Genomic DNA, 24,171 nt, shown 5'->3' with positions numbered 1-24,171 from the left:
TTTCATGATTCACAAATTTATTCAAACTTATAGGTGGAGTCATTTACTCTATATTTCCTACAAGTCTGTTATGCACTTATTTATGTGCCTTACGTACTCAGTACATTATTTGTACTGATGTCCCTTTTTGCCTGGGGATGTTGCGTTTCATGCCCGCAGGTCCCGATAGACAGGTCGAGAGCCCTCCAAGTAGGCTATCAGCTTAGTGGAAAATGTTGGTGCGCTCCATTTGCTTCAGAGTTGCTTGTTTGGTTACTATAAGTTAGATGTGTATTGTTAGGTATAGCGGGACTCTGTCCCGGCCTTTATGAAAATTATATATACTTAGAGTCTTGTACACCGATATCATGTACGTAAAAAGTTGTATGCCCTTGTCGGCCTATGTTTAGTGTTCAAGTGGTTATTTTGGTCTTAGAGGCCTATATGTCTTATGTATAAGTTGGCATTATCTGTTATATTCTACCTATTTCAAGACAGCCTGTCCGGCTTAGTTATCTATGATAATATGACATGAAAAGATATGTTATGTTGGTATTCGGTTGAGTAAGGTACCAGGTGCCCGTCGTGGCCCATCGGTTTGGGTCGTGACAAAAGTGGTATCAGAGCAGTTCTGTTCTATGAAGTCTACAAGTAGTATCTAGTAGAGTCTTGTTTATGGGTGTGTCATGCACCACACTTATAAGTAGGAGGCTACAGGGAATTTAGGATTGTCACACTTTCTTCTTAGTCTAGATTGTGTGGTAAAGCTCACTTATAAGAATTCAAATTCCGAAATTCTATTTTATTCGTAATAAAATGATGCCTACATCGGGAAAGAAGGTTCGAAAGAGAGATAGTTGTGGAAGAGCTGGGTCAGAGGAATTCAATTTTTTTATGATGCATACGATAAGTAAATGTGATGTCTTTAGCAGATCATGGGTGTACTGAAAGATGTAAGCTTCCTAATAAGAAGCCTTAAGGCAAGAATGCCTATCCATATTTATGGTGTAAGATAATGAGAGATTAAGAAGATAAATACAAGTTTCAACAAGCAAAAGAAGCAAGATGAAGAAGGGTACTAGGTGCCCAGTCAATGAAGGTTAGTCGTGCTTATAATGTAGAGGAACATAAGTTTTTGTTTTGATTTATATTCAAAAGTAACAGAGGTATGAACAATTGGTCACACCCATTTTAGTTATACCATGTGGGGGCTAACAGGTATAATAAGAGAAGGACGAGATATCAAGATCTGGATATGGTTAGGGTAACCCAAATTGGTAAATGGATTGCTTGTGTTAGTTGACACTGCCGAAGGATATGTCAAATGTGCTAATAGATCTCCCTGTCAGACACCCAGATGGTGTACCGTAAAATATTACAATTAGATGAGAATACTAGTGCGATAAAAAAAATTTCGAAGATAGGCATTGAAAGCCTAGAAGGAATAAATATTACCTTAGTGTGACTCTCGTCCCTAGTAGAGAGGGGACATTGAGCAACGCAAAAAGCAGATGAATGAAGAAAAGAGAGAACTAAAGTATTTGGAATACATAAGTCATGAAAATGATAAGTGCATCAGTCAACATTCGAGGACGAATTTTCTAAAGGGGGAATGACGTTACACCCCATATTTTCATATGTAAAACTACGACATAAGGAAATTAATGAAAGCTCGGAAATGAGATAATACATCCCGTATTTTCGTACGTTAAAGTTTTGTCGTAAGTTAATTGACGTAATTTCAGGAATGAGATTACTTTGGGATTATAAGTATTATGCTATTTCAAATAAGTATTAAGTAAATTCTTGAAGGTGAGAGGGTAAGCAAATCAAAGAAAATAAATTTCGTCAAAGTTTGACATTATGGGATAAAATACGGTCTGAGCTACAATAACCGGTATTTATGGGCTAGTGCCATACAAGGTACTACATGACTATGATACTAAGGTGTATAAGGTATGTTAAAAGTGAGTAGTATTTTAAGTAAGTTGAGATAATTCTTAACTATATGGGTAATTGGTTGATTATTGGTTAATAAGAGATTAGTTAGTTAAATAAGATAATAGTAAATAATCAAGCCTTTAAGATAAGCCTAAAAAGGCCAAGAACGTGGCAGCCATCCCTTTTAATTGAAGATGACTCTTAAAGTCTTGCCTAAATGTCACACTTTGGAGTGGCTTAGTCATCCTAAGTAGGTCCCACCTAAAGACAAAGATAACATTCTTTAGTTGAAAAGGAATTGCTCAAAATTAATAGTTAAAGAAACATTACCTCTCTTAAGCTTAAAATGAATTGCTAAAGAGCTTCCAGCAAGTATTTCATGGAAATAAGGTTATCTCTCTTGAGAAAAAGTTTCATCAAGATGTTTTTTTAGTAATCAACATTATTATGTCGAGCAATTCATACGAATTGTTCCTATTATGATCTCGCCGTTATTGTTTATTCACAAGAGACGTCTATTAGAGGAATAATCAACGAAATCGATCCAGGTATGTTAAGACTATTCCTTTTTTCTTTTGGCATGATCCATACGATACAAATGAAACGTGCAAATGCACAATTTTCATACATGACTCTATTCATAGAAATATTAGAGCTGCCTATATTCTTGATTCCCCGTGTGTCATATTATTCTATCATATGTTCATGGGTCTCAGAAAAATACGAAATTTGAAACGAGTTTATATTATGATATTACTCAAAGGCAAAATGGTCATTTGACATTCCGAAGATTTTATTAACGTACTTTCCATGCATTGCATTCATGTACATTGACCTATGACGAGATGTTATTATATACACGTATATATGTATGTATATATATGTATATGGGATATGGGAAAGGTCATGGCGTTATGTATGCACCACCACCTGATTAGCTGGTATACACTGATGATTTTGCCCACAGTGGCCAATATGATATGATGTTATTCCCTCAGAGGTCTGATGATGTTATGAAATATGTACCTATACACGACATGACATTCATACGCATATTCATGATACTATAATTATTTCATGATTCAAAAATTTATTTAAACTTATAGGTGGAGTCATTTACTCTATATTTCCTATATGTCTGTTATGCACTTATTTATGTGCCTTATGTACTCAGTACATTATTTGTACTGACGTCCCTTTTTACCTGGGGATATTGCGTTTCATTCCCGCATGTCCCGATAGACAGGTCGAGAGCCCTCCAAGTAGGCTATCAGCTTAGTGGAAAATGTTGGTGCGCTCCATTTGCTTCAGAGTTGCTTGTTTGGTTACTCTGAGTTAGATGTGTATTGTTTGGTATAGCGGGACTCTGTCCCAACCTTTATGTAAATTATATATACTTAGAGGCTTGTACACCGATGTCATGTGCGTAAAAGGTTGTATGCCCTTGTCGGCCTATGTTTAGTGTTCAAGTGGTTATTTTGTTCTTAGAGGCCCATATGTCTTAAGTATAAGTTGGCATTACCTGTTATATTCTACCTATTTCAAGACAGCCTGTCCGACATAGTTATCTATGATAATATGACATGAAAAGATATGTTATGTTTGTATTCGGTTGAGTAAGGTACCAGGTGCCCGTCGTGCCCCATCGGTTTGGGTCGTGACAAAAGTGGTATCAGAGCAGTTCTGTCCTAGGAAGTCTACAAGTAGTGTCTAGTAGAGTCTTGTTTATGGGTGTGTCATGCACCACACTTATAAGTAGGAGGCTACAGGGCATTTAGGATTGTTACTCTTTCTTCTTAGTCTAGATTGTGTGGTAGACCTCACTTATAAGAATTCAAATTCCGAAATTCTATTTTATTCGTAATAAGACGATGCCTACATCGGGAAAGAAGGTTCGAAAGAGAGATAGCTGTGGAAGAGCTGGGTTAGAGGAATTCAATTTTTTTATGATGCATACGATAAGTAAATGTGAGGTCTTTAGCAGATCATGGGTGTACTGAAAGGTGTAAGCTTCCTGATAATAAGCCTTAAGGCAAGAATGCCTATTTATCTTTATGGTGAAAGATAATGAGAGATTAAGAAGATAAATACAAGTTTCAACAACCAAAAGAAGAAAGATGAAGAAGGGTACTAGGCGCCTAGTTAATGAAGGTTTGTCGTGCTTATAATGTAGAGGAACATAAGTCTTTGTTTTGATTTATATTCTAAAGTAATAGAGGTATGTACAATTGGTCACACACATTTTAGTTATGCCATGTGGGGGCTAACAGGTATAATAAGAGAAGGACGAGATATCAAGATCTGGCTATGGTTAGGGTAACCCAAATTGGTAAATGGATTGCTTGTGTTAGTTGACATTGCCGAAAGATATGCCAAATGTACTAATAGATCTCCTTGTCAAACACCCAGATGGTGTACCGTAAAATATTACAATTAGATGAGAATACTAGTGCGATAAAAAAAAGTTCGAAGATAGGCACTGAAAGCCTGGAAGGGATAAATATTACCTTAGTATGACTCTCGTCCCTAGTAGAGTGGGGACATTGAGCAACGCGAAAAGCAGATGAATGAAGAAAAGAGAGTACTAAAGTATTTGAAATACATAAGTCATGAAAATGATAAGTGCATCAGTCAACATTCGAGGACGAATGTTCTAAAGGGGGAATGACGTTACACCCCATGTTTTCGTACGTAAAAGTACGACATAAGAAAATTAATGAAATCTCGGAAATAAGATAATACATCCCGTATTTTCGTACGTTAAAGTTTTGTCGTAAGTTAATTAACGTAAGTTTAGGAATGAGATTACTTTGGGATTATAAGTATTATGCTATTTCAAATAAGTATTAAGTAAATTCTTGAAGGTGAGAGGGTAAGCAAATCGAAGAAAATAAATTTCGTCAAAGTTTGACATTATGGGATAAAATACGGTCTGAGCTACAATAACCGGTATTTATGGGCTAGTGTCATACAAGGTACTACATGACTATGATACTAAGGTGTATAAGGTATGTTAAAAGTGAGTAGTATTTTAAGTAAGTTGAGATAATTCTAAACAATATGGCTAATTGGTTGATTATTGGTTAATAAGGGATTAATTAGTTAAATAAGATAATAGTAAATAATCAAGTCTTTAAGATAAGCCTAAAAAGGCAAAGAACGTGGCAGCCATCCCTTTTAATTGAAGATGACTCTTAAAGTCTTGCCTAAATGTCACACTTTGGAGTGGCTTAGTCATCCTAAGTAGGTCCCACCTAAAAACAAAGATAACATTCTTTAGTTTAAAAGGAATCGCTCAAAATTTATAGCTAAAGAAACGTTACCTCTCTTAAGCTTAAAATGAATTGCTAAAGAGCTTCCAACAAGTATTCTATGAAAATAACATTATGTCTCTTGAGAAAAACTTTCATTAAGATGATTTTGTAGTAAGCAACATTATTACGTCGAGCAATTCAAAAGAATTGTTCCCTATTCCGATCTCGCCATTACATGTTTATTCGCAAGAGACATGTGTTAGAGGAATTATCAACTAAATTGATCCAGGTATGTTAAGGCTGTTCCTTCTTTCTTTTGGCATGATCCATACGATAAAAATGAAACGCGCAAATGCACAATTTCCCTACATGACTCTATTCATAGAAATATTAGAGATGCCTATATTCTTGATTCCGCATGTGTCATATTATTCTATCATCTGTTCATGGGTCTCAGAAAAATACGAAAGTTAAAAAGAGTTTACTTTATGATATTACTCAAATGCAAAATAGTCTTTTGACATTCTGAAAGATTTTATTAACCTAATTTTCACGCATTGCATTCATGTACATTGACCTATGGCGAGATGGCATTATATACACGTATATATGTATGTATATGGGATATGGGAAAGGTCATGGCGTTATGTACGCACCACCACCAGATTAGCTGATATACATTTATGATTTTGCCCACAATAGCCAAGATGATACGATGAGATGCCTCAGAGGCTGATGATGTTATAAAATATGTACCTATGCACGACATGACATTCATACGCATATGTATGATACTATAATTATTTCATCATTCACAAAGTTATTCAGACTTACAGGTGGAGTCATTTAATCTATATTTCCACCATGTCTATTATGCACTTATATATGTGCCTTACATACTCAGTACATTATTCGTATTGACGTCCATTTTTGCTTGGGGACGCTGCGTTTAATGCCCGCAGGTCCTGGTAGACAGGTCAAGAGCCCTTGAAGTAGGCTATCAGCTCAGCAGAAAATGTTGGTACGCTACATTTGCTTCGGAGTTGCTTGTTTGGTGAGTATGAGTTAGATATGTATTGTTTGGTATGGCGGGACTCTGTCCCGACCTTTATGAAAATTATGTATTCTTAGAGGTTTGTAGACAGATGTCATGTACGTAAAAGATTGTATGGCCTTGTTGGCTTATGTTTAGTGTTCAAGTGGTTATTTTGGTCTTAAAGTCCCATATGTATTATGTATAAGTTGGCATTACTTGTTGTATTCTACCTATTTCACGGTAGCCTCAATGACTCAGTTATTTATTAGAGTATGACATGAAAAGACATGTCATTTTGGTACTCATTTGAGTAAGGTACCGGGTACCCGTCGCGGCCCATTGGTTTGGATTGTGACAAAAGTGGTATCAGAGCAGTTCTATCCTAGGAAGTCTACAAGTTGTGTCTAGTAGAGACTTGTTTATAGGTGTGTCATGCACCACACTTATAAGCAGGAGGCTACAGGTTATTTAGTATTGTCACTCTTTTTTCTTACTGTAGATCGTGTGGTAGATCTCACTTATAAGAATTCGAATTCTAAAATTCTATTTTATTAATAATAAGTCGATACCTACATTAGGAAAGAAGGTTGGAAAGTGAGACAGTTGTGGAAGAGCTGATTTAGAGGAATTAGATTTTTGTACGATGTATACGATAAGTAAATGTGAGGTCTCTAGCAGATCATGGGTATACTAAAAGGTGCAAGCTTCATGATAAGAAGCCTTAAGGCAAGAATGCCTATCCATTTTTATAGTGAAAGATAATGAGAGATTAAGAAGATAAATACAAGTTTCAACAAGCAAAAGAAGCAAGATAAAGAAGGGTACTAGGCACCCAATTAATAAAGGTTAACAGTGTTTATAATTCAGGAAGAGGAACATAAGTTTTTTTTTGAGTTATATTCAACAATAACCGAGGTATGCACAATCGGTCACACTCATTTCAGTTATGTCCGGTGAGGGCTAACAGGTATACTAAGAGAAGGATGGGATATCAAGATCCGGCTAGGGTTAGGGTAACCCAAATTGGTAAATAGATTGCTTGTGTTAGTTGACATTGCCTAAGGATATGGCAAATGTGCTAATAGATATCCTTGTGAGACACCCAGTTGGTGTGCTCTAAAATATTACAATTAGATGAGAATACTAGCGCGATAAAAAAAATTCCGAAGATAGGAAATGAAAGCCTGGAAGGGATAAATATTACCTTAGTGTGACTCTCGTCCCTAGTAGAGCGAGGATGTTGAGAAACCCGAAAAGCCGAAGAATGAAGCAATGAGAGTACTAAAGTATTCAGAATACATAAGTCATGAAAATGATAAGTGCATCAGTCAACATTCGAGGACGAATATTCCAAATGGGGGAATGATGTTACACCCCATGTTTTCATACGTAAAAGCACGCCATAAAGAAATTAATGAAAGCTCAGAAATGATATAATACATCCCGTATTTTTGTACGTTAAAGTTTCGTCGTAAGTTAATCGACTTATGTTCGGGAATGAGATTACTTTGGGATTATAAGTATTATGTTATTTCAAACAAGTGTTAAGTAAATTCGTGAAGGTTGAGAGGGTAAGTAAATCAAAGAAAATGAATTTCGTCAAAGTTTGACAATATGGGATAAAATACGGCCCGAGCTACAATAACCGGTATTTATGGGCTAGTGCCATACAAGGTACTACATGACTATCATACTAATGTGTATAAGGTAAGTTAAAAGTGAGTAGTATGTTATGTATGTTGAGATTATTCTTAATTATATGGATAATTGATTGATTATTGGTTAATGGGGGGTTAATTAGTTAAATAAGATAATAGTAAATAATCAAGTCTTTAAGATAAGCCTAAAAAGCCAAGAACGTGGCAGCCATCCCTTTTAATTGAAGATGACTCTAAAAGTCTTGCCTAAATGTCATACTTTGGAGTGGCTTAGTCATCCTAAATAGGGCCCACCTAAAAAGAAAGATAACATTCTTTAGTTCAAAAGGAATTGCTCAAAATGAATAGCTAAAGAAACGTTACCTTTTTTAAGCTTAAAATGAATTGCTAAAGAGCTTCCAGCAAGTATTTCATGAAAATAACGTTATGTTTCTTGAGAAAAACTTTCATCAAGATGATTTTGTGGTAAGCAACATTATTACGTCGAGCAATTCATACGAATTATTCCCTATTCCGATCTCGTTGTTACGTGTTCGTCCGCAAGAGACGTGTGTTAGAGGAATTATTAACGAAATCGATCCAAGTATGTTAAGGCTATTCCTTCTTTCTTTTGGCATGATCCATACGATACAAATGAAACATGCAAATGCACAATTTCCATAGAAATATTAGCGATGCCTATATTATTGATTCCCCATGTATCATATTATTCTATCATTTGTTCATGGGTCTCAGAAATATACAAAAGTTGAAAAGAGTTTACTTTATGATATTACTCAACGGCAAAATGGTCTTTTGACATCCCGAAAGATTTTATTAACGTACTTTTCATGCATTACATTTATGTACATTGACCCATGATCAGATGTCATTATATACGCGTATATATGTATGTATATATATGTATATGGGAATATTACGGGGCATAACAATTAAGACAACTCGCATAACTAATTTAGAAAAAAGATATACATAGGGGTCGAGATGATATGATGGGATTCCCTTAGAGGCTTATTATGTTACGAAACATGTACCTATGCATGACATGACATTCATACCCATATGCATGATACTATAATTATTTCATGATTCACAAAGTTATTCACACTTACAGGTGGAGTCATTTACTCTATATTTCCTCCATGTCAGTTATGCACTTATTTTTGTGTCTTACATACTCAGTACATTATTTGTACTAATGTCATTTTTTGTTTGGGGACGCTGCGTTTCATGCCTGCAGGTCCTGATAGACAGGTCGAGAGCCCTCCGAGTAGGCTATCAGCTCAGCGGAAAATGTTGGTGCGCTCCATTTGCTTCGGAATTGCTTGTTTGGTTAGTATGAGTTAGATGTGTATTGTTTGGTATGACAGGACTCTATCCCGACCTTTATAAAAATTATGTATTCTTAGAGGCTTGTAGATAGATGTCATGTACGTAGAAGATTGTATGGCCTTGTCGGCGTATGTTCAGTGTTCAAGTGGTTATTTTGGTCTTAGATGATCATATGTCTTATGTATAAGTTGGCATTACCTGTTGTATTCTACTTATTTTACGGCAGCCTCTCCGGCTCAGTTATCTATGATAGTATGACATAAAAAGATACGTTATGTTGGTACTCGGTTGAGTAAGGTACCAGGTGCCCGTCACGGCCCATCGATTTGGTTCGTGACACTTTGTATGGTTGGAGATGTCGTTCATCCATCGGATGGTTTGAGCTCGGCGAGGCTAGGTTATATGGTACTTATTTAGTGAAGGATGCCTTGGAGAAAGTGAATTTGATACGAGAGCAAATTCGCACAGCACAGTCCAGACAGAAGAGTTTCTCGGATCAGAAGGTGTGTGATTTATCATTTATGGTGGGCGAGAAGGTTCTCTCGAAAGTCTCGCCGATGAAGGAAATCATGAGGTTTGGGAGGAAGGGCAAGTTTAGCCCAAGGTTTATAGGTCCATTTGAGGTGTTGAGGCAAGTTGGGAGGTTGCTTATGTGCTTGCTTTGCCTCCTAGTCTATCAGGAGTTCATATGGTTTTCCACATGTCTATGCACCGGAAGTATCAAGCCGACGTGTGTCACGATCCCAGTTCTCCCTCTGTGAACCATCATGACGACACCTAGTCTCTACAACTAGGTAAGCCTAAGATGCGGAATATAAACTAAATTTGCGGAAAAAACAATTAAAAACAGAAATAGAGTAATAAAACTGCGTTTAAAAGTGCCACTCAGCATACACAATATTAACTCTTAAAACCAATACACTTTCCCAAAACCCAAAAACCCATGAATCACAAGCTAAGAGATACATAAGAAGCTCTAACTCTAGAAATGTCTAACAAAGTGGAATACTGAAGGGCTATGCTATTACAGAAAGATAGAAATGGACTCCTCGGTCTGCGGACGCGACAGATATACCTCGAAGGCTCTACAGAAGCGCCTCGCCTCAAAGATGATAAGACAGAGTGAAAGTACCTGGATCTGCACATGAAAAACATGCGTAAGAAGGGCATGAGTACACCACAACGGTACTCATTAAGTGCCAAGACTAACCTCGGTCAGGTAGTGACGAGGAAGGTCAGGGCCCTACTGAGATAAAATAAAAATATAAGTTATGACAATATTAGATAAGCAGTACAGTTGAAAGCTAACAATACGAATTTAATACAGGAAAATAAGGAATTCAATAACTGAACAGAGGCAAACCAATCACAAGGAAATAACCAGGAATTTCTCAGTATCCCGAGGATCTCTTAGTACCCTCAATATATGCCAGGGATCTTTTGGTATCCCGAGGATCCCTCGGTATCCTCAATGTATGCTAGGGATCTCTTGGTATCCCAAGGATCTCTTGGTATCCACAATATATGCTAGGGATCTCGTGGTATCCCGAGGATATCTTGGTATCCTCAATGTATGATAGGGTTCTCTGGTATCCCGATGATCTCTCGGTATCCTCAATATATGCTATGGATCTCGTGGTATACCGAGGATCTCTTGGTATCTTCAATGTATGATAGGGATCTCCTTGTATCCCGATGATATCTCGGTATCCTCAATATATGCTAGGGATCTCGTGGTATCCCGAGGATCTCTTGGTATCCTCAATATACGTGTTGGGGATCTCTCAGTATCCCGCACTCCAGCTCAAATCGTAAATGCGCACAGGGGATCTCCCAGGATGTCGTCCTGTAGTCCCAAGGTAAAACACACAATAATGGCATAGGGAATACTCAAATAAACTCAACTTCATAATAAGGTAACACACACAATTCTAACCTAGCATGCTTCACGTAATACAAATAAGGCAGTTAAGTCAATAAAGCAATTAAGTAAATTAGACATGCTTCTCTAACGAATATCAGGTTTAAAAGTGCAAGTAGAATAAATAAAAAGAGAAAGCACAATTAAAGTTACTTAATGAAAATCGAATTTTTCAATAATTAGCACAAGTACGCACTCGTCACCTCACGTACAAGACATTTCAATTATCACAATACCAATCCTAAGTGGAAAGACCCCACACAAGGTCAGACAAGCCACTTACCTCAAACCACCTCAATTCAATCTGAAACCACGCTCTTGCCACGAATACTCGACTCCAAATGACCCGAATCTATTTAATTCAATTTCATAACGTAAATAACATTTCAAGTAAACGATTCTACAAAGAAATTCTAAGCTAATACGTGAAATTAGGTAAAATGGCCAAAATGCCCCTTTGGCCCACATCTCGGAATCGGGTAAAATTGATATTTTCAGAATCTTTGTACTCTCACGAGTTCATGCATACCAAAATTATCCAAATCTAAGGTCAAATTCCGAATCAAAAGTCGAATTTTAGGACTAAGAACTTTCTTCCAAGTTTTCCCAATTTTCATCTCCAATCCAAAATTAAATGATGAAGCTAACTATAGATTGATGGAATATAACTAGAAAGGGTTAAAGAATCGTTACCAAATGATCTCCTCTTCAATTTCTTCTCAAAATCGCCCTCTCCTGAGCTCCAAATCGAATTTCTAACTTTTGAAACCAAACCCTCGAAATTTCATATTTCTACCTAGCTATTATCACATCTGCGGTCAAACAATAGCATCTGCGATACCGCTTCTGCGGTCGGGGAACCACTTCTGCAGTTCTCACTTAAAAACTCCATCTCGCACCTGCGACCCAAATTCTGCATCTACAGTCACGCAAGTGCAGTTCCTTATGCCGTTTCTGTGGTTCCTGGCCCCCTTCCTCATTTCCGCTTCTGCGGTGCCGCACCTGCGGTCCCACACTCGTAAGTGCGGTTATGACAGAAAACTAGCAGCTGAAACTGCAACTCCAAAATCATTCCGTCAACCATCCGAAATCATCCTGAGGCCCCCAGGACATCAACCAAAAGCACCATCAAGTCTAATAACACTGTCCGAACTTGTACCAATCCTTAAAACACCTAAAACAACATTGAAGCGACGAATCAACATGGATTCAAGCCTAAGAACTTCAAAACTCTAGAAATACGCTTTCGATAAAAAAGTCTATTAAACCTCGTTCGAATGACTTGAAATTTTGCACACACGTCACATCCAACACTACAGAGATACTCCAACTTCCCTAATTCCATTTCGATACTCGGATCAAAATCTCACTATCGAACCGGAAACTTCAAAAGTCGACCTTTCGGCATTTCAAGCCTAAATTAGCTACGGACCTCCAAAACACAATCCGAACACGCCCCTAAGCCCGAAATCACCCAATGGAGCTAATTGAACCATCAGATTTCCATTCCGAGGCCGTCTTTATACTGTTCCAACTATGGTCAATTTTCCAACACTTAACCTCTCATTTAGGGACTAAATGTCCCAAAACTTTCTGAAACTCAAAGCCGAACATCCCGGCAAATCAAAATAGAAGAAATAAACATGGGGAAAGAAGTTAATAGGGGATCGGGGTGTAAATTCTTAAGACGACCGGCCGGGTCGTCACAACATGTCGCATGTTTTAGACTACAACACGGTTCAGCTAGATGAGAGCCTAGGTTACGAGGAGGTTGATAGGCAGGTTCTCTAGTTGTGGTCCAAGAAGATTTCTACAGTAAAGGTTCACTAGAGGGGTCAACCAGTCGAGGAGGTGACTTGGGAGACCGAGGAGGACATGCGGAGCAAAAAACCATACCTATTCGACACTCCAGCTATGGTTCTTGTCATGCCTCGAACTCGGGAGGCGCGAGCGGTGCTCAATCGAGTGAACCCAACTAATCAAGCCTTTTTAACAATTTCTACCCAGCTCAATATGATTAAGAAACCATGTTTTCGTTTATTTAGACAATAGCAAAATCGTACATTCAACAATGTTAATTCATTTTCATATCACGAACCTTAAGTAGTGGTTAAGTTTTTTTTAAAGATTTCATACAGTTACAGTTTAGAAGAAATAGAGTTTAGAATTACTATACAGTGCATTGTCCCATCTGACATCCGAACACAACCCACACAAACGTCTACGGAGCCTCTAAGGATACAAGACAATTATGACAATGCTGGCAACAAAGCCCCGACTATACCTCAAAAGTGGAAGTTTACAACAAAAGATGTACAACATAACCCCTTGGAGGAGAAAGGGGGCTCACCAAGACTCTGAGAGGAGGATACTCCACTACGTGCGATCGGCACTGTCTGCTATGGCGCCACCCACATTCATTCAAAAATGTAGCGCCCATGGCAAAAGGGACGTTCGTACCATAGAATAGTACTAGTATGTATAACTAAACACCATCTGGTTAGAATGAACAACTATACAAGAGTAAAAAGAAATCATAAGGACTACAAAGCTTCAAACAAATACCACATCAGCAATATAAAAGGTTCACATAGTTTTCATATAGTTTCTGAAATTTTAGGTTGGGGCATCCCATATTGTTGCATCATTATCCACAATACCACCTCTTCCTTGAGCGGAGTCCGACAACAGCCCGATCAGCTAAGTCGTCTTACCAAGACATTTCCCTTATTTCATTCTCATTTTCCAATTTCAATTATCAATACATTACTACCATGTGTGTATAACATGGCGTCCGATCATGGCCCGATCACCTAAGCCGTCTCACCAAGACGTTACCCTTTTTCTTTAATCATCTCACTTCAATCTTTGGTTTCACATGTATTAGTTCATCGGCACTTGGGGCCACAATTACCACATTCCATAGCTCACAATTCCCATTATTCCCATTTTCAACATTAACCTTACCATTTAAGATCAAAGGCACATACAAAAGTAATTTAAGTTATAAGCATAGAGAGGAATTCATCTAGTTCGGCATATTAATCACAATGTAACCTTGACTTAACATTTAGGTATTTAGCACATAACTCATATTCTCCACACATCCTCAATTTATAAAGAATAACACATTAAACACATGGAGAAATACCTTCCACATACATTTTCACAACATCAATTCATTTGACATAACCAGTACTACCTCAATCAAATTTTGGACTTACAACATTTGCACGGGCACCATGGAGGCTATTTCTAAGAGGAGAAGGTTTTAGTCGTACATACCTCAATAGAGCTTTCCTTAAATCCTTATAATAAATTCCGCAATTTCCTAGCAACTTTGATTTATTTTATGAAAATTACAATTTGAATCAAGAATTAGAGACATGAATAAGATTCTAGCTCATTTAAGTAAATTATCAAGGACTAAGTATGCACAGTGATTTTAGGACCCTTTTGTGAGGGATTTCTATCATTTTACACCCCAATTGATATCTTTTTAGTTCACAACCTCCCCATGCCCTATTACCTTTTATAAATGCAAGAAAATCCAAGCTAATTAATCATTCTAGTGTCAATTTCAAAACCAAAGGTTAGGGCGCAAGTTCTTACCTCTTGGGGTGAAGGCCTAGCAAATTTTATTTGATAATCTTCAAAGGTTTAGGCAAGAATTGAGTGGGGATTTGATGAATATCACCTTCTCTCTCTAGAACTTCCCCCTCTCACTCTTTTTGGAGAAGAATATATAAAACGGGGTCTAATGGGGTGTTTTTAATGGGAAGAAGTCGGGTTTTAAAAGTTAGAAAGTAGGAGCCCGGACACTATCTGCGATCGCATATGCGATCGCATAATGGACATGCGGCCCGCAGAATGGACCGCAAAAATGGCCCCAAAAACCTGAACAAACTGCCTGGGTATGCGACAAAAATGCGGCCCGCACACCTGTTCTACGATCGCATAATGCACCGCAGAACTTCCCCTCAAAAAAATTCCAAGGGGATTATGCGATGACTATGCGGCCCGCATATCGATTATGCGATCGCATAATTGGCCGCATAGCTATTCTGCGATCGCATAATGGACGGCAGAAATGCACTTTTCTGGAAAACATTGTTCCTAAACGTTTTCTAACACATATACCTAACTTGGCACTACGAGCTTTTGGTTTTTGAGTAGAAATTTTCATGGTGCCTTACATCCTCCCCCACTTAAGATCATTCATCCTCAAATGAGAATCAAGGTTCACTTATTAGAAATTTTTATGCAACCTCAGCTTTTCACAACATGAAACATATCCATAGCCCCAAATTTGGCTAACTCCCTAAATTTCCAAAAATTTCGCCAGAGTTTCCATTGTAACTAGGCATATTCACCTGTTAGAGAGCCCTAGAAACATCCATAGACACAACATAACTTGTACGACACCAACCATGGCCGCATAGGCAACACATAACCAAGACAGAACAGTTTTACATATATCAAATCAAAAGATAAGAGTTCATAGAGACCAAATGCATAAAAAGCTATGACATGGCTATAAAAACAAATGTGGGTACTTCTTTCCATAGACCTGTATGTTCTTTTATTATTTTATGACTTTCGAAGATGGTTAGTTCGGGTTTGGAAGGGTTCGGGTCGAAATCGGAACACTTAGTTCCTTAATAGTGGCTTAAAATGGTTAAGTTTAACTTAAGTCATCGTTTGTTGATACCCACTTATTCCCCATAATATTTTTGAAATGCATATATATACTTTTAAAACTATTCATTAGCATCAATGAGTATTTTCCCATAACTTTGACATCCTTAAATTAATTTATTTCAATATTGTTTTCATATAAATAATTGTAAAATTGCATCGCAAATGAATTTAGAACATGTCTTCATTTAATATTACTATTACGTCTTATTGAGTCCAAATTATTTCATAAATATCCAAATTGGCACCTTTTGACTATAATTGCAATAACTTTGCAATTATAGTCCATGCGTACATTTTGTATTATTTCACTAGAAATTAGTTATTTGCATTTTTAAATACTAAATAACTATTTTTAAAACATTTCTATGCATGAAATTCATTTTTTATAATTAGTAATTATTTTACAGATTATTTTTAATTGATTGTTTGAGGTGTTTAACAAATAGCCTCTTATATTTCAATCGTAACTTTTTTTTATACCAGCCCAAAACCCCCTTATATTAAACCAAAAAACCAGCCCAAAATCCCTTAGGCCCAATATGTATTCACCCGACCCAAACCCCTTGGCCAATTCTAGCCGTTGATCACTTTTGATCAACGGTCAGGATATTTCCTACCATAATTAAACCAAACGACACCCTAAACCCTGTCATTATCTCTCATTTCTGCCGCCCGTTCATTCCCTAGTCTCTCAAATGCTCTCTAACTCTAACCATAAGTCACCCTCGCCGTCACTTACCTAATCCCCTCCTATGGTGGTTCTTCACCACCTCAGGCTTCTAATGGCCTCCTCTATGCTATGGTATCTCCATCTACTAGATTCTTGAGGAGATTCTCAAGGGATCTAGGTACGTTTGTTTACACCTTTGGGCTTTCTCGCCTGTTTTAGGCCATTTGGTTACACCGTTGAGTCAGATCCTTCTTATTCTCATCTTAAATCCATGGAATCCTCTGTCTATGTTCTCATCTCTGTTTTACTTCTAAAAAAACCTAATTTTATCTTTGATCTTCTCAGATATGTACAGATCTAAGACGGATTGAACGTACTTCACATGCTTTCTTTAAAGTTTTCTGGTTTTTCAAGTGATTTCCTATTTTTTCTAAAACTAGGGTTTACTGAAACTCGTCTTCTCAAAGTTTTTCTTATTTTCGAATGTTAATCGTATGTTCTTAAGTATTGTTGATTGATTTCTGCTAAAATAGTTTGGACCCTAATCGATTTATGCTAAAGCTCTAATTTTCATATATTTTGCTTCGATTCTGAGCTCTTCGTGTTACTTGTGCAATGTTTCATTCTGTGTTTGATTCACATGCCTCCCTTAGTCAAATTCATTGTTTTTGACTTTTTACCCTGGTTCTCAATTAGAGTTTCTGGTTCGACTTCTCGACTGATTTCTATGTGTTTATGAAATTTCATTTTAGCCTATTTGTATATTTGTGGAAACCTATATTCTCCCCCCCCCCTTATCGGTACTATTTCGAATTTCTGATTTACTGAATTGCTCTCTAAAATTTATGTGCTGATTCTTGATTGTTTCTCTTATTTACGACCTTAATTAGTTTTCTTACCTTATGTGATTAGTTGTGATATGTCACGACCCTAATCTAGACCCGGTCATGATGGCGCCTATCGTGAAATAAGGCCAACCGATACAAACTCCCAATCCATTTTTAACAGTTATAATACTTCAAATTAAGACATTAATAGGTGATAAATCCCAAAATAAAGCGAAATAGAACAAGTGCGGAAATAAACATAGCCCGATATCGGGGTGTCACCAGTCATGAGTATCTAAATATCCGTCTAAGAGTATGAAAGAGTCTACACAGTCTATTACAGAACTAGTATGAAGGAAAGTAAGATAAGATGGAGAAATACTGGGATGCGAACGCTGAGCAGCTACCTAGTAAACTCCGAATAGTTAGTTGGAAGTTATCAGCCATCGCTAGCAGGACTCAAGGCTCCTGAATATGCACACAGGGTGCAGGGAGTAATGTGAGTATGCCAACTTAGTAAGTAATAAAATTAAAGGCAACTGAGCGATAAGAAAACACGTAAAATACAACAAAATGCTACAAAGAGGCAGTATAAAGCCAATACAATACAATAAATCAATGAAAACTTATGGAAAGAACCTTAGTTCAGCAAAGCCTTTTTAAACATCTTTTAATAGTTCAAATGAGTAAATGAAAATAGGAAGAAGAGATAGATGCATAAGTCAGCCCCTCGGGCAAAAATGTCAGCAGCATCAGCCCCTCGCTATATCACATATCACACTGGGTACCCACGCTCACTGGGGTGTACAAACTCCGGGAGGGGCCCCTTACCGCCCAAGCGCAATATCAAGCCATCTCGTGGCATAATCAAACAAGCACTCGACCTTATAACAAGCCACTTTGTGGCGTAAAAAATCAGGCCATCGGCCTCATAATCATGAATCATTATATCACTGCTGTGGCGTGCTGTCCGATCCAAAAGTATCCTCACAACACAGGCCCTCGGCCCTACTTAGTCAGAAATCTCTAAAAGCCACTCAGGCACGGTAAAATATGATGCTTAGCTCAAAATATCATTTAAGATATCAAAACAGAGTAAATATGGTTGAGTTATGAAAACAGTAGAATATAGCATGACTGATAAGTATAAAGTCAAAACAGTGAGGAATAGTAGTAAAAATCACCTAGGGGTCCGAAACTATTTACACGAGGCCCAAATATGGCATTCATCCCAAAAACATGATGATAGCAAATAGTTTTCAATCAAATACATAGTTAAACAGTCACACGGGATGGACTAAGTCACAATCCCCAATGGTGCACGACCCCACGCTCATCACCTAGCGTGTGTATCACCTCCAAATAGCACAACGATGTGTAAATCCGGGGTTTCATACCCTCAGGACAACATTTACAATCATTACTTACCTGTATCCGATCCAAACTCTAGCCCGCGATGCCTTTGCCTCTCGAATCAGCCTCCGGATGCTCCAAATCCAACCAAACTTAGTACATAACCATCAAAATATGCTAAGGGAACAAAGCCCACTCGAAAGTAATCAAATTACACCACAAATCCCGAAGGTGACCAAACCCGACCCCGGGTCCACGTCTCAGAATTCTATAAAAATTACATCAACAAACTTCTTATCTTCCCACGTGTTCATACATATCAAAAGTACTAAAATCCGACCACAAATTACCCCTCAAACCCTTACTCAAAGGTCCCCAATCTCAAGCCCTAGTTTCTTCAATATTTACCCCTAAATTTCCATAAATTTCAAGTCTAATCAATGAAATAACACCAAAGGAACGAGTTTAATGATAAAAAATCTTACCTCAATGAAGTTCCCTCTGATTCCTTCTCCAAATCCCCAAAAAGCACCAAAATCTTTTTAAAAATGTTGAAGAAGGCTGAAAATCGCGAAGAAGGGTGTATATACTTTATGGCCTAGGGTTTTCGCACCTGCGGCCCTTCCTCCGCTTCTGTGGTCAAATGCACCGCATCTACGGTTTTCTAATGCGCCCATTTCCGCATCTGCGATGCAATGCCCACACATGCGTTATCCCAGGTGCGCTCCCTTAACCGCTTATGCGGTTCCAGCCAATTTCCTCATGGCCTCTTCTGCGGCTAGCTTTCGCATCTGCGGGAGTAGCACCTGCGGCCTCCAAACTGCAGATGCGGTTATGATAACAATCATAAAGCTTCAGCTGCCACACTCAACTCCAAAACCTACCGTCAACCATCCGAAATCACCCCAAGGCCCCCAGGACCTCAACCAAAAGCACAAAAAAGTCCCATACCACTATCCAAACTTATACCAATCTTCTAAACACCTCAAACAATATCGAATCAACCAAATCACATCGGATTCAAGCCTAAGGTTCCAAAAACCATCCGAATTCCCCTTTTGATCAAAAAGTCTATACAACCATGTCCGAATGAACTGAAATTTTGCACACATATCCCAAACGGCACAAAGGACCTACTGCAACTTCCAGAATTCCATTCCGACACCAATATCGAAATCTCACCTATCAACCGAAAAACACCAAAATTCCAATTTTGCCAATTCAAGCCTAAATCTACTACGGACCTCCAAAACACGTTCCGATCACACTTCTAAGTCCCAAATCATCTACCAAATCTATATGAATCATCATAATTCACATCCGAGCCCTTCTTCATATAAGTCAACATTCGGTTGACTTTTCCAACTTAAGCTTACTCAAGAGAGACTAAGTGTCTCAAACCTTACTAAAACCATTACGGATTTGAACCGTCTAACTCGATACCATATAACACGGACAAAACAAAACATAAAGAAGCAGAAATGGAGAAAATAGAGTGGTAACTCATGAAACGACCGGTCGGGTCGTTACATGATACTTACTGATTCTTCACTAATTATTTCCTTAATTGAACTTCTGTCTATTACCCCTAATTGCTCAGTTGATTTTCTTTCCTTAAGGTATTCTGCCTTTTTCCCATTGGGTAATTACCCTTAATTAAGCGAAAACTACTCTAATTTGTGAGTAATTGATTATGTGGCTTCCTTAATTGTTGAATGATTGATTTCCTTTACCTTATTCTTCTTGCTCTTAACTAATATATATACTCTCCTCTATTCTCACTTCTGGGACACGAACATTAGTTCACCATTACACTTACACTCTAAAAACTCTCTCTCTCTGTTCTTCTTTGTTACTTGTGATATTCATTGTCCTAGCTAACAACCAAGGCTAACCACTGCACAAACTGTGTTCTTCTTCCTAGCTGGTATGCCCCTGATTAATTTTTGAAATCTAAACCCTATGCGTTTCATTACTTCCTTAGCTCATCAGTCATGAGTTCCATTTTTGTTCCTGTTTATTGTCCTGCTTAGCATGCCCAATACTGTCTTGTTCAATATGTGATTAGTATGTCTCAACTATTCTTTCCTATCTACTACTTTATCTAATATGCCTCACCCTGTTTTGTTCTATATGTGATTATAATTTCTAAGCTATGAGTTCTTGTGTGGTGTTTGTCTAGTCTGTTCATTTAAGTCTATGCCTACTCTGCTGTACTAATGAAATCATGTTAAGTCATCTAGTCTCTCAAGGCAACTCTAGTTGTGTGTTTGGTCATGTCCAAGGTCTATGTGTTCTGAACATGTCTCTGTTGTAATCTTTGTAACTAACTTATCAATTCCACAAATTCTTGAGAATTATATGCATGTGTTCTGCTTATGCTCTCCACTATACACTAAGGTGTATTCAATGTATCCCCAACCCATCTCTCCCTATATGGAATCTGTTTACCAAAGTGTTTCTGAATCTGGTTGTTTTGTGATTTGTATTCTGATTTCAAAGTATTTTCATACATTTCTCAAGCTATTTTATCAATGATTTAGTTTGCTTTCTCATAGTCTCTTGCTCTGTTCTCTATAATGTGGTATTAGAGCTAGCCTATCCTTTAGAAAGGAGGAACAGTTTACTAAATATGTCTGAGTCATGTCTATCATCCCTGTCCCTTGAAAAAATAAATATGTCCCCTACTCTATATAAAACCTTGTCCAAAAAATATGATTACCTCTATGAAGTAGATATCCTACCCGACAAACAGAAAGTATCCTCCACTGAACTACCTCTCATAAACTCTTACTAAGCCTTTGCCAAAAAATCATTTGTACCCTGGACCCAAATTTGTTCCTTAGTCAAACATAGACCAAAAGGAGTCAAAGAATATGTTGCTTCCTCAAAACATGACCAGCATTCTATTCTTGCCACTCGAGAGAAACAATTTATCACCCTTTAAATCCCAGATGATTTTCCCAGGTAATGGAGAGTTCATGGTTTTACCCATATCCATTTTGGTGCTATCTGAATCGCTTTAACATATCAGGAAGAAAAGATCAACCTATTGTAGCTCGACTTTCTCTTCTAGATACAAGATACTTGGAGTACCAACATGCAAATTTGGGTACTGCAGAAGTTACCCTGAATGCTGGGACTATCTTCATAACAATCTTTCCAAATTTCAACATGTCCTTTTATGATCCATACTTAACCGAAGCAATAAAAATCCAAGTCCAAATCCAAGGAATCCCTCAAGCCAAAGTGTTACACCCCATATTTTCTTACATGAAAATACGCCATAAATAAATTATTGAGAACCCGAAAGTGAGATTTCACATCCCGCAGTATTACATTACGGTGATGTCACATCCCACAGTATTACATTATGGTGATGTCACATTTTGCATATTAAGTTACGACGATGTTGCACCATAAAGTATTGCACGTTAAAATTTTATTTTCAGTTAATCGATGTAAGACTCGGGGATGAGATAATCTTGACGTTAACGTACTTACGCTATTTATAGCAAGCAATAAATAAATTTTATGAAGAATAAGAGGGTATACGGATTAAAGAAAACAAGTTTCGTTGAAAGTAGTCAATTTGGAATAAAATACGGGTCGAGCGATAATACCCAATAATTCTGAACTAGTACTATGAAAGGTACCATATGACCACGGTAGTATAATATATAAAGTATATATGAAGTATTTTAAAAATAAATAGAATTTTAAGTAATTTGTGGTAATTTTTAAATTATGCGGGTAATTAGTTAATTACCGGATGACAGAATATTATCCGGTCAACTAATAAGTGGATAAATAATTAATTAAATATCTCACCCCTACTCACCACATGGCAGTATGCCACCATTCAACATATGACTCAAAGACATATGAGCTTGCATGTTAATGAACGTGTAAAGTCATTAATAACTCATAAGAATGAGCCATGTTTAACTTAGTATATTAGGTTCGTTTTGGATAAGTCCAAGTCTTATTCTTCGCTTAATTTCAAATACATATTGTCTTTGTTAAACGTAAAAGATCAGACTCCAAACTCGTCCAAAATTTCAAATGCAAAAAACCAATTTCGTTCCTCTAGTTCTAAAGCAAGAACAGAAGCAGTTCATCCAATATTTAAAAAAAATCCAAAGCCAAATTTCGTGTGTAAATTTCGCAGAAGCAGATTCGTTCAAATAATTTCAGGGACAGGTATGTTAAGACCATCCCTTCTTTCTTTTGGCATGATCCAAAAAATATTGAAAAAAACGAGCAAATAAACAGTTTCCAAAAATTACTCTATTCATGGAACTATTAGGGGTGTCTATATTTTTGATTTTCCATGAAAATTATTACTATTTTCTGTTCATGGGTCTCAGAATAATGCGAAGTTGGAAAAATTTATCCGAAAGGAATTATTGAGATTATTATGTATTTTTCATGCATTTTACTCATTTATACATGTGCATTGACCCATGACCAGATAACGTTAGATATGCGTATATATAAATATATGTATATGGGATATGGGAAAAGGTTACGTCGTTATATACAAACCACCACCTGATCACCTGGTATATGATATTGAAGTTGCCCACAGTGGCTGAAATATTATTCAAACGGCGTTATATACGCGTATATATGTATGTATATGTATATGGGATATGGGAAGAGTTTATGGCGTTATATACGCACCACCACCTGATCAGCTGGTATACGTTGACGATTTTGCTCACAGTGGCAAAAATGATATGATAGAATGCCCTCAGAGGCTGATGATGTTATGAAACATGTACCTATACACGACATGACATTCATACGCATACACATGATACTAAAATTGTTTCATGATTTACAAAAGTTATTCCGACTTACAGGTGGAGTCATTTACTCTATATTTCCTCCATGTCTGTTATGTACTTATTTATATGCCTTACATACTTAGTACATTATTTGTACTGACGTCCCTTTTTGCTTGGGGACGCTGCATTTTATGCCCTTAGGTCCAGTTAGACGGGTTGAGAGCCCTCCAAGTAGGCTATCAGCTCAGCGGGAGATATTGGTGCGCTCTAATTGCTTCGGAGTTGCGTGTTTGGTTAGTATGATTTATACGTGTATCGTTTGGTATGGCGGGACTCTATCCCAACCTTTATGATATTTATGTACCCTTAGAGGCTTGTAGACATATGTCGTGTGTGTGAAAGATTGTACGGCCTTGTCGGCCTATGTTTTGAATTTATAAATGATCATGTTGGCCTATTAGGCCCGTATGTTACATGTATATGATGATGTAATAAGAAAGATACATTACGTTGGTACTCGGTTGAGTAAGGTACCGTCGCGGCCTATACGTTTGGGTCGTGACAAAAGTAGTATCAGAGTTGTTCTGTCCTAGGGAATCTACAAGCCGTGTCTAGTAGAGTCTTGTTTATGGGTGTGTCGTGCACCAAACTTATAAGTAGGAGGCTACACGGCATTTAGGACTGTCACACTTTTTTCTTGCTCTAG

At 37.4% G+C, this 24,171-nt stretch overlaps 1 long non-coding RNA gene across 1 annotated transcript; it reads left to right on the top strand.

The window, feature by feature from the left end:
• The first annotated feature begins 2,245 nt into the window (after positions 1 to 2,245).
• LOC142163609 (uncharacterized) lies at positions 2,246 to 6,443 on the top strand. Its single transcript, XR_012694556.1, has 2 exons — positions 2,246 to 2,468; positions 6,137 to 6,443. It is a non-coding gene; the product is annotated as an uncharacterized LOC142163609 (long non-coding RNA).
• The last annotated feature ends 17,728 nt before the right edge of the window (positions 6,444 to 24,171 follow it).

This window comes from Nicotiana tabacum, chromosome 8, assembly GCF_000715075.1.
Source record: "Nicotiana tabacum cultivar K326 chromosome 8, ASM71507v2, whole genome shotgun sequence".
In the NCBI taxonomy this organism is placed as follows: domain Eukaryota; kingdom Viridiplantae; phylum Streptophyta; class Magnoliopsida; order Solanales; family Solanaceae; genus Nicotiana; species Nicotiana tabacum.
This window is presented reverse-complemented; position numbering and strand designations above follow the sequence as displayed.